Source organism: Myotis daubentonii, chromosome Y (genome assembly GCF_963259705.1).
Source record: "Myotis daubentonii chromosome Y, mMyoDau2.1, whole genome shotgun sequence".
NCBI lineage: Eukaryota > Metazoa > Chordata > Mammalia > Chiroptera > Vespertilionidae > Myotis > Myotis daubentonii.
The window spans coordinates 16218238-16228766 of record NC_081862.1 but is presented as its reverse complement, the minus strand read 5'-3'; positions in this window follow the sequence as shown (position 1 = coordinate 16228766).

The following is a 10529-nucleotide window of genomic DNA, read 5'->3' as shown; positions in this document are numbered from 1 at the left end:
CCCCACTTTCGTTTTTCAAGTTGGGATTTTAGAGCCCTTGTAGTAGATGTAACATGCAAGGAGGGCATTTCTTCATAATCTGTTTGCCTGCTGTACGTTATTTTGGCAGGCAGATGTAAAAGCTTGTGAAATTCTGTGACCTGCTTAATAAAATAACTAACAGATAGGCATAATCATTTCCTTTTGTTAAAGGACCAAGACTTGTTTAAATAGTATAGAAAGGCTTCGGTCACGGAAACATTTAAATTGAGTAGTTGCAGTTCTGTTTACCAGGCCCGCACCATAGGCAGATCAGAGATAATATTAAGAGGCTTTTGGAAATCCTAAGTTCGCCTTGTTAGTTTCTAATTCAATTCTTTGCACAGAAGTATGACTGGTCTGAATGACTTGGTCTGAATTCATTGCATTATAAGCAGATTTACCATGAGATGAACTATCAGTAAAAACAGTGATTGCTCCAGGAATAGGTTTCTGCCTATTACAACTAAGTTCCCCTGAATATTCTTTTATTTTCATTTGCTAATTTAAATTAGTCTAAAATAATGCTTCTTTCCTAACTTCCTTTGTCATTGGGTGGGGACAGTAAATGACACTAGTTGGATTTCTGCTATCAGTCTTTGCGTACATTGACATAATATTTGTTTAGGAAAGTAAAATGCAAATTTTTTTCTTTTCTTTTTTTTTTTAGTTTTCTTTTTTCTCTTTTTTTATTAAATCTTTGTTGTTCAGATTATAACATTAGTTACTCTTTTTTCCCACCATAACTCCCCTACACTCAGTTCCCACCCTACCCTCTGCCCTCACTCCCCACCCACTGTCCTCATCCATAGGTGCATGATTATTGTCTAATCTCTTCCCTCATCCCCACGCCCAAGAATAGTCAGCCCATTCCCTTTCTATGTCCCGGATTCTATTACAGTTACCAGTTCATACTGCTCAGCACATTATTGATTCAGTTTATTTTTAGATTCACTTGTTGATAGATGTGTATTTGTTTTTCATAATTTGTATCTTTACCTTATTCTTCATCTTCCTCTTCTAAAGGTATACATTTCAGCATTTCATATAATACTGGTTTGGTGGTGATGAACTCCTTTAGCTTTTTCTTATCTGTGAAGCTTTTTATCTGGCCTTCACTTCTGAATGATAGCTTTGCTGGATAAAGTAGTCTTGGTTGTATGTTCTTGGTATTTATCACTTTGAATATTTCTTGCCACGCCCTTCTGGCCTGCAGTTTCTGATGAGAAATCAGCTGACAGTCGTATGGGTACTCCCATGTAGGTAACTGATTTTCTTTCTCTGCTGTGTTTAGGATTCTCTTTTTGTCTTTTGCTCTTGGCATTTTTTTTTTTTTTTTAGAAATATTTATTTATTTATTTATTTATTTTTATTAAATCTTTATTGTTCAGATTATTACATTTGTTCCTCTTTTTTCCCCCCATAACTCCCCTCCTCCCAGTTCCCACCCCACCCTCAGCCCTCATTCCCCACCAACTGTCCTCATCCATATGTGCACGATTTTTGTCCAGTCTCTTCCCACATTTCACACACCCCTTTCCCGCCCAAGAATAGTCAGTCCATTCCCTTTCTATGTCCCTGATTCTATTATAATCACCAGTTCATTCTGTTCATCAGATTATTTATTCACTTGACTTTTAGATTCATTTGTTGATAGATGTGTATTTGTTGTTCATAATTTGTATCTTTACCTTTTTCTTCTTCTTTCTCTTCTTAAAGGATACCTTTCAGCATTTCATATAATACTGGTTTGGTGGTTATGAACTCCTTTAGCTTTTCCTTATCTGTGAAGCTCTTTATCTGACCTTCAATTCTGAATGATAGCTTTGCTGGATAAAGTAATCTTGGTTGTAGGTTCTTGGTATTCATCAGTTTGAATATTTCTTGCCATTTTCTTCTGGCCTGCAAAGTTTCTGTTGAGAAATCAGCTGACAGTCGCATAGGTATTCCCTTGTAGGTAACTGTGTTTCTTTCTTTTGCTGCTTTTAAGAATCTCTCTTTGTGTTTTTCTCTTGGCATTATAATTATGATGTGTCTTGGTGTGGTCCTCTTTGGATTCCCTTTGTTTGGGGTTCTCTGTGCTTCCTGGACTTGTAAGGCTATTTCTTTCACCAGGTAGGGGAAGTTTTCTGTCATTATTTCTTCAAATAGGTTTTCAATATCTTGCTCTCTCTCATCTTCTGGCACCCCTATAATTCTGATATTGGTACGCTTGAAGCTGTCCCAGAGGGTCCTTACACTATCTTCATATTTTCGGATTCTTTTTTCATTTTGCTCTTCTAGTTGGGTGTTTTTTGCTTCTTCGCATTTCAAATCTTTGACTTGATTCTTGCGCTCCTCTGGTCTGCCACTGGGAGTCTGTATAATATTCTTTGTTTCAGTCAGTGTATGCTTAATTTCTAGTTGGTTCTTTATCACAACATCGAGAGTCTCATTAGATTTCTTGAGGATCTCTTTAAGTTTATCAGCGGCTTCTAGACAGTTCTTTAGAAACCTTAAAAGTGTGGTTTTGAGCTCTATATCCTCCATTTCTGTCATTTCTGTCCTGTTTCTTTTATTGGCATTTTTTATGCTTTATTTGTGCACCCCCTAGTGGTCTTTTTTGACAGTCTTGTTGTAGTTAAAACTTGATAGTTGTAGGTAATACCGCGGGTGATTTGATCTCCAGGCCAACTGGCTGTGAGAATCAGCTGTGTCTGCAGTGAGAGAACTTCTGTCCTCTGCGGAGGTGCTAATCTATCCTTTGCCTGAGGGTATCTGGCAAATGCCTCTGTGCAGGGCTTGGGCGGGTCGGGTAGCACGGGGTCAACAGTGTGGGTGGAGTGAGCAGTTATGGCTGCTCTCAGTCCTGTCCCCAGAGGCTCTGCCTCTCAGAGTCCCTGCAACCGCTGAAAAACTCAGAAAGAAAGCAGCCTTCAAGTTCCAACCGAAGCCAGACAGTCCCGCTTCTGCTGTTTGAGTCTGGGTCCCTAGAGATTCTCCCAGAACTGGAGCTCAGAGCCTGAGACTCCCTCCCAATTGAAACAGACAACCATGCCCTCAGCCACCAGCCCACTCCGAGCGCACCTCCACACCTTTGTATTTTCCATACTGTGCCTCCTGCACACTCCCCACTGGGTATGTCCCCGCAACCAAGGTACATGCCCTTGACAGTCTGCATTTTTTACTCTGTTGAGACTTCTTCTCCAGATGTCCCACATTGTGCGCCAGAATGTTGCAACCTTTTGCAGCAATGATTCAGGATCTGGGAATGTAGCTGCACACAAATGAATACACTAGACAACAAATATAAATTTAGAAGGCATTTGGGAGCCAGGTGGAGACCTTTTTCTCTAGTGGAGAGGCTCTCTGAAATGTAGCACCCATCAGCTTTCATTTACTTGGCTGTAGGTTTCTCATATATGCCCTTTAGAAAAGCAAACAGGCATATCAGTAGTAAAGTTTAATTATCAGGTTAGCAAGATTGCCTTCAGCCATTTTGCCAACAGCTGTGTAATATAATGCTGATTTTCAGCCCTGCTGAATATCAAAGTTCATATCAAAGTTCATTAGCCCTTTATCAGATACACACACACATGCACACACACACACACACACATACACACATACTACTGTTGGTCTTTGCCTCCAGCACTTTACTCTGAGGTTTGACAGTGTAATCAATGCTTCTTTGTGTCTGGATGTCTTGTTTTTCACCAGTTAATGTTATTCATTATATTCCACAAATGAGTGAGATAATGTGATATTTATCATTCTCTGACTGGCTTAATTTGCTTAGTATAATGCTCTCTAAGTCCATCCATGATGTTGCAAATTATAAGAGTTCATTCTTTTTTACAACAGTAGAGTATTCTATTGTCTAGTGTATTCTTTTCAGTTCATCCACTTTTTTAGATCCTGAATCTTTGCTGCAAAAGGTGTGGCAGGGAAGGTAGGCGAAGGTGGGGGTGAGGGGTAGATATCAACCAAAGGACTTCTAGGAATGCATATAAGCCTGACTAATGGACAAAGACACCAGTGGGGGTGATGACATGAGGAGTGGGTAGGGGTGGGCAAATGGGGGAAAAGGACACATATGTAATACCTTAATCAATAAAGAAAAAATAGCCCTAGCTGGTTTGGCTCAGTGGATAGATTATTGGCCTCCAGGCTGAAGGGTCCCAGGTTCGATTCATGCCTGGGTTGTGGGCTCGGTCCCCGGTGTGAGGTGTGCAGGTGGCAGCGGATCAATGATTCTCACTCATCATTGATGTTTCTATCTCTCCCTCTGCCTTTCTCACTGAAATCAATAAAAATATTTCAAAACATAAAAAATATAAACAGATGAATAAAATAGAGCCAGAGTAAAAAGAAATGTTTTAGAATATAATGGAAGGAATCCTATTATTGTCAGATACTTAATAATTCCCACAACTTTTATGATAAAATAGGTTATCACTCTTTTGGTAATATTATATTTAAATTATTTTTTAACATATTTTTATTGTAACACTATATTATAAAAGGCTAATATGCAAATTGTTCCTTCAAACAGGAGTTTGACCAGTAGATCAACCATGGGGTGGGACTGTGTAGCTATAGTCCCCGGCTGCACCATCCAGCCAGACCCACACTGTTCTATCCACCACACCACCCCCCCTGCGATGATCAAGGACCGCCAGCCAATAAGCTTCCCACAGCCCTTCCCCTGACCTTCATATTCCCCCAATCTGACCCTCCACTCCATCGGGGTGGGGCCAGCCAGCCAAATACCTGCATCCCCTCCCCCTGGCCAACCCGGTAATTGGGGTGCGCATGCAAGACACCACCCATGCACGAATTTGTACACTGGGTCTCCAGTATTTTTATATTTAAAATTGTTTTTCTTGGAATATTAAAGCTTATTTCCTGTAAAATAATTACATTTAAAATAGTTTTTTTTGGAAATATTAACATTTATTGAATGTACCATTATGATACTAAAATCATTTTTCTTAAAATATTAAAAAAGTAAATATAAAAAGAGTGACACTCTATCAACATGGATTAAAAGGAATGCATTCCTCACTCTGGTGTTATCTACTTATTACCTCACTCATTAGAAGCCGAAGAATTATTTCCTAACAATGAAACAATAAGATAGTGTTCAGTACAGATGCCCATCCACTACTCACTTTCCACCTGGCTTCCTGAAATTAAAGTACAGCATTCCTTTTAAAACAGCTCATTACTCTAATCCATGAGAGGCTGTACCATTTACCTTGACTTCCCAAACCAGTAGTGCTTTGCCTTAAAACAGAATGGGCAGGTCTTGTAGGTGGAAGATCCCAACTTCTTGAAGAATGAGCCCTTTTCAGTGGATGGGAACTCACCCGTGGAACCACTGATGTGAAGATTAATTGTATGTCTGCCAAACTCTGTGTCATAAATAACATCATTCTACTTTAGTAGGATCAACATTTGTTAAATGGTCAAGTCTGGTTATTGTATATAAATCTTTACCAGACAGGATCATGGTCATAAGCATGCTGGTTAGCCCAAAATGATAAAATTCTATCTTTACATGTCTTCAGTACAGTACTCAGAGTTATTGAAAATCAGTTCCGATAACTGAGAAAGAACTGAAGCAGCATTATATATACGTGCCTAAAAACAAAACAAAACACACACACACACACACACACACACTAACACAGAACACACACACACACGAGAATTTGAGTGCAGTGAATCCAGATATAGTAAGTGAAAGAAGTTAAAGATACAAGAAAACAGCTCAACTTGTCTTTAAATTAGTTTCATCTCAATAAAAACTTTTAAAACGTGTAACTTCATAGTTAAAAATTAAAATATAAAAGGTCAAAACATGATGCATCACAAAAAAGTGTTTTTTAACGAGTGTTATCATATAATTCCTACAGTTCATTTATAAAATAATTATTTGATCAGAATACTATACTCTATTTTAATAGTGTTTAAAGAATAAATGTTGAATAATACATATATAACAATCAGTTTTCATTTTTAAATAGAAAATAGGCTTAGCTTCCAATTCTGTAATTTGTCATGGGAAAGAAGAACTATAAGCATCCTCATATGTGGCCAAATATGAACTGGCAAACTCTTCTCAGTATCACCCAGATGGCAAAAAAGGGAACAGTCACCTTCATCTTGCAGAAACTCTGCAATAACACTTTAGGAAATTTCCCATGAAATGTCAAACACCTAATTATCACAAATGGACACTAAATCTTTGAAATTGGGAAAACTGGTTAATATGAAACCAACTTTTCTTGCTACAGATATATTGAAATGAATATACCTTCCTTTCATAGTCAGTAAAATATGTAAACAAATTAATTACAAGACAACATCCCTGAAAATAGCTCATCAACATTTTCGTTCATGTTTCATATTCCTCATATACAAGAAAGAAAGAAATAAAGAAAGAAAGAAAGAAAGAAAGAAAGAAAGAAAGAAAGAAAGAAAGAAAGAAAGAAAGAAAGAAAGAAAGAAAGGAAGAAAGGAAGAAAGGAAGAAAGAGAGATAGCAAGGAAATAAACTTGGTGAATCATTGGTTTTTAGCCTTTTCCTGAGTCAGACACCCCTTGGTGAATCTATTTAATACCATAGACATTTCTCTTATGTAGTTTCCAAATGGAAAGTTCTCTACACCAAACGTAGGTAGAAGATCATCTTACAAAATAATAATACAGATTATTATTTTACACAGTACAGCGTTGCACATTCCTATATTCAAAACAAGTATTTCAAATCCAATTCTAAACAATGAAGTGTGTGTCCTTGAAGTTTATATAGTTAGACTAACTTTTATTTCAGTGGGAATTTTCCAAGGTGAACTGATGTCCTTTTTTTCAGACGAAAGAAGGGTACTTTCAGAACAAATTCATAGTAGTTCGGTAAGTATGAATCTTCACTTTAAACCTACATGACTTCTTGTTTCCAAAGTGTAACATTCTAACATAAGATCAATAGAACTGAGTTCTTCAGCGAACAGTTGAAGTGACTAGAGGCAAACAGTAATGCTAAAATAGACTGAATTTAGCTTGAGGTTTAAATCCTATCCCTGCTAAGGTCATTAGGAGTGTTTCACACATATTGCATTCATTATTATAAGTGCTATGCCTCTTTAGCAATTACAAATCATATTGACCATCAGTATACATTCTCAATCTAATGAATGGTATCATTTCTTTTGCCTTGAAAATTATGAATGAAATTGAGGTGTATCTCTTCATTCAATGTTACTGTTTTCACATAAATAATGGTTTCATGCTCATATCTTATTTTTTTAATTTTTAAAAAACATTTGAGTTATGACAGTTTCTGCACTTTTTATTGAATTTATAGGAGTTAAGATGATCACATAGGCTTCAGGTACAGAAGTCTATGATACCTTATTTGCATATTGCATTTTGTGTCTACCTAAGTCAGATCTCCTACCATCCCTAGATTTAGAAACATTACCTAAGTTATTTCCACCTGAGGGTCCTTTGTATTCTCTTACTTCCTCCTCTTTCACTTCTCAGACTTCTTATATCACCTCTATTTCTTTATGGAAGTGATGTCCTCTGTCCACCCCCACTTTGAAAAGATGGTGTCTTGGTGTAGTCTACTTTAATTGTTTTTCCACCCACAGACTAAAATGAGAACGCATAATATCAACACTACATAACATTTAACCTGAACAAATGAACAACTGTTTGAAACCTACTTATTATTGCAACTAAAATCAAGACCTACCTCAAATTCTTCTCCCAAACCAAGCATATCCTTCAAAAATGATAGAGTCCTTTTTCATGATAAGGCTATCAAACACTTCATTATTACCAATATTCCATTTAGGTATTCAACACAGAACCATATATTTTGGTTAATGAAAGTCCTCCAAAGACCTCTAGTAATAAGCACTAAATGTCTCACATTCCTGGAGAAAACACATATATTCCATTCTTGTTTTTTAATAAGTTTATTCTTGGTTTTCTGGAGAGAGAGAAAGGGAGAGGGATAGAGAGATGGAAACATAGATGAAGGAGAAATGTTTTGATCAGCTGCTTCCTTAAATGTCTCATACTGGTGAACCAGCCAGCACTCTGGGCATGTGTCCTGACCAAGAATAGATGACAAGACATCTTGGTTCACTATTCTATGCTCAACAATTGAGCAATTCTGACTGGGAAATGTGGATTACTTTTTAGAATGTGTCAGTTACTTCATTTTTGTTTTGACAACGTCTATTTCGTTTTTTTCCAGGGCACCCGGCTTACATAAACTATTTATTTTTTAAAACAAACAATCATTCATTCAAAATGATTAGGTACTTTATTCCTGCTCTACCACCTCTAGGATTTCTTACTTTTACTTTTTCTTCATTTAAAATGACAGAAAAAAATGTCCAGTATGACTGCAACTCAGGATTTACATAGTACTGATTTGTCTCTCCATTCTATTTTTAATAGGCCCCTGCCACCATCTTTAAAAATTTTATGTTACTACACTGTTTTATGTTAAATATGGTTCTATGAAAAAAAGCCATCTTGAAAGGGAGAGCTGCTGACTACGAACTCAGCATCACCTCCACCCAGATGGGTCTCAGACATCACCTGAGATCCTAGAGCCACTCTGGCCAAAGTCCTTTTAACGGCAGCAGTAGACCCACGGACACCGGAACTCCAGTCGCCCGCCACCGCCACTGCCTCCTGTGAGTCACAGAGTGCACAATTCAATAGCCAATCCACTCTGTGGCCATTGGCCCATCGCACCCTGGCACCTAAGTTCTCTAATGATAACTAAAATTGGGAGACAAACAACCCCCAATTGAGGGAAAGGAGGAATTGCCAGAAGAGGAACTCAATTAAATGGAGACATTCAATATGTTCAGAAAGGAATTCAGAATAAGGGTCATAAAGTTCATACACCAGATGCCTGGGAAATCCACAACTTATGTAAGAATCAAGGAAAAATGAAAAAATTGATAATAGCTACAATAAAAAAAATATATAGAAGGTTTCAATAGTAGACTAGAAGTAGCAAGGGATTGAAACAGTGATTTAGGAGACAGGGCAGAGTAACACAACCTGAACAACACATCTGAATGGCAATTGGAGAGAAAAAATAGAAAGCAGGTGGATATCCTAAGGGAGATTGGGGACAACATGAAACAAAGTAACATATGTATAATAAGGGTGTCAGAAGGACAAGAGGAGGAACAAGGATTAGAAAACCTATTAGAAGAAATAATGAGAAAAACTTCCTGATCTTGGGAAGAAAAAGGCACACAAGCACAGACAGTCCCAAACAAGATGAACCCAATAAGACCTATACCAAAGACACATTGTAATTATAATGGCAAAAAATAACGACAAAAACAGAACCTTAAAGGCTTCAGGAGAGAGACAGAGAGTCACCTACAAAGGCTCTCCTGTTAGATGATCAAATGATTTTTTAACAGAAACACATCAGGCCAGAAGGGAATAAAAGGAAATATACTAAGTGATACAACGCAAGGGACCAAATCCAAGAATACTTATCCAGCAAGGCAATTATTCAAAACAATAGGGCAATTCAGAGTCTTCACATAAAAAAAAAATCTAGGGGAGTATTTCACTACTAAACCCTCAATGGAAGAAATGCTAAAGGGACTGTTGTAAAAAGAGCGAATAGAAGAGAAAGGAGAAACACAGGCATAAAGAAAAAAAGTGGCAACAAATCAGTACCTATCAAAATAACCTTAAACCAAACTGGATTAATCACTCCATTCAAAGGATATAGAATGGCTAAAATTATAATAAAACAAGACCCATGTGTATGCTCTCTATGAGAGACTCACCTCAGAATAAGGGACTCACATGGACTGAATGTGGAAGGAGAGAAAATATTTTTCAGGCAAAGTAGGGGAAAAAACTAGGGGAGCAATAATTACATTTGAAAAAATAAATCTCGAGAAGCCAAGATGGCAGCGGAATAGGCAGACATGTCCCAGGGCTTGTCCTGGAGCAAATGGAGTGAGCAGCTGAAGCTAGTAACACTCACGCCGTTTTGGTGATGTACACTCAGGTGGTGATACAGTTTGCAGCCAGAAGGGCAGAGTTCCTCTGGTAAGGTAAAAACCAGGGTTCTGGGCAGGAAAGTTTGCCACACCTCTGGGCCCAGAGGGTCAGAGGGAGACCACGCGGCACACAGCCACGACTCTTGGAACAGGCACAGGCCCTGACTGTGGAAAGGAGATCCTCTGGACTGTTGGTGCAGGGGGTTTTGAGATCTGGTTTTCATACTTATGGAGGACTGAGCCTAAAGGGGCAGCCTGAAGCACTGACCAGACCATGCAGTGCCAGTAAGAGAGGAGCTTACAGAAACTCAGCCTTCCCCATTTCTGTGGCTGGCGTTCGTTTGTTTGTTTTCACTGAACCCTTTTCATAGGACATTTCGGATACAGACACTCACCTGTGTTGAAGAGCAGGAGAAGGTGCAGATAAGTGGAATCTGGGGAAAGGCTGGGGAGAGAAGGGGGG